Source organism: Micropterus dolomieu, linkage group LG12, assembly GCF_021292245.1.
Source record: "Micropterus dolomieu isolate WLL.071019.BEF.003 ecotype Adirondacks linkage group LG12, ASM2129224v1, whole genome shotgun sequence".
NCBI lineage: Eukaryota > Metazoa > Chordata > Actinopteri > Centrarchiformes > Centrarchidae > Micropterus > Micropterus dolomieu.
The window spans coordinates 37,908,163-37,910,416 of NC_060161.1; positions in this window are offsets into that span (position 1 = coordinate 37,908,163).

The window sequence follows — 2,254 nt, forward strand, 5'->3', positions numbered from 1 at the left end:
TCACAGAGGCTGCTTCAGGTTCAGGTTTTGGTTTCAGGGTTTCTCCTTTGTTGCACTTAAAGGGTTATTTAGTTTGGACAAACATGCTAAAGATCATCAGTGTGTCATGTCAACCCTCCAGCCTCTCTGACTGTGAGTCCCAGCAGCTCTCAGCTGTTTGAAGGAGAGTTTGTCTCTCTGAGCTGTGAGGACGACGACAGCTCTGCTGGATGGACGCTGAGGAGGAACACAACCAGAGGAATCAGGACTCAGTGTGGAGCTGGCTGGGGAAGATCAGCTGGTTCTTCCTGTAACATCAGCTACATCGACCCAGTGGACAGTGGAGTTTACTGGTGTGAGTCCAGAGAGGGAGCAACCAGTAACACCATCAACATAACTGTCACTGGTAAGATCAGACTGTGGAGTTAGTGTTGATGAAGCTGTGTGTAAACTTTAGATAGTTTTTGTTTTGTAACTCATGACTCAAGACTCTCAAAACTACAATGTATGACATAGTAAAGATCAGGTGACACAGAAGGAAGAGCTGAACAAGAACTGTTGAATGACTGGAAATAATGTGCCTTCATTATAATTTCATAATTATCTATTTTATTTAAATGTTGTATTTTTTCGTGTCCTAAGTTAACCTAACATGAAAGATTTCTATCACTAGTATAGTTATTATTTTTACTGGAGCCTTGCTGCTCTTTTATGTTTGTATGGTTTTGAAGAATGCAAATAACTTCCTGACAAGATTTTGTACAATTGTAAATTGTAAATAAAGAGGAAAACAAAATCTAGAGATTCACCTGACCAGGTGGATTCTCTCTACAGGTAAACCTACAACCACAGACCCGCCCACCTATGTAGTCACGCCCACCTCTGTAGCCCCGCCCCCTGCCTCAGTCCCCCTCCAGCTTGTGTTCAGACTGGTCTGCCACCTGGTGGTGTTCTGTCCGTACTGCATCTCCACTGTCCTCATGGTGTGTTTACATCGACGCAGGCCCACAGGTAACACTCTGACTCATTCACTGACCTCACAATCAATCAATCAATCAATCAATCAATCAATCATCAGTCTCTGTCTGGTGTTGATCATTGAGTTGTCTCTAACAGAAGCTCTTTTTTTTTTTTTTTTTTCTAACCTGCTCTGACTTTAGGAAATGACCTGCCCGTCTCCATGGTGATGATCCCGCCGACCCAGGTTGAGGAGGGATTGGATGATGGCTATGATGACGTCATCAGCTGATCAGAGATCAAAGTAGTTCACCCTGCTGATCATTACATGGTTCACTTTAAAAGAGACGTCAGTACAAACTGTTGTTTCTGTGAAGACCATCCAGAAACTGTTTGCAGCTCTCCTGGTTCTGTTTACACACCAGAACATTTTGGCAGATTCATCACTGACTGTGTTTATAAAGACTTTATTGTGGGAGAATGAGGTGTTTTCATTTAATAGAAGTGAAAGTAAAGAAAATATTTACTTTATTATAAATTTATTAGTTGGTAAAATTCCACATTCATAAATAATTTTAAAAAACTAATGTTGTTCTTTTTCTCCATGAGGTTGTGCTTTAAATTAAATTAATTTGATTTCTGGCTCCAACAACAAAAAGGTGGTTAAAACTGTCAACATGTGCTCGTCTTTCTTTTTCTAATAGCCTCTAAGCTTCCCCTGGCAAAGCTTTATTTTATTGTGTCTGTGTTTTATATGTTTGTATGCTGGTGTGTTTATCTTTATCTTTGTAAGTCTCATCTGAACTGTTTATTAAAGAAACAAATGATAAAACTTTGCAGTGCAGAATCAAAGGTGCATTACTTGGTACACCAGGTTTAATTAATGTCGTAGGAAGAACGTGAAGTTTTGTGCCAACATTCGATCCAGGAACCGAATCGACCAGATCTAGTGACACACGTCCACTAATACTGAAGCTTGGTTTGGTGTCTGGTCTGCTTCTGCACCCCCTCCTCTCTTTCTGACCTTCTCAGGAGAGAAAACCTTCCTGTGAGCTCGAGAATATGGACAGAGCATCAAGACTGTCGTGATCTTATTTAACCTTCTCACTCACTTCCTGTATAAATCTACATGCAGCCTCTACACATGTGTATAAATTAAAGCAGATGTAACAGCCTTTTATTTATTTTGTCACACCATAAATTGTAGAAATCACAGCCCATCACAGAAGGCTACAAAAACAAGGGGGGGCCGGGGACCTCTGTTAAGGCTCCTGAGCTGCTGCCTCCAACTTATAAAGTTCCTGTTTACAGCTCCCTT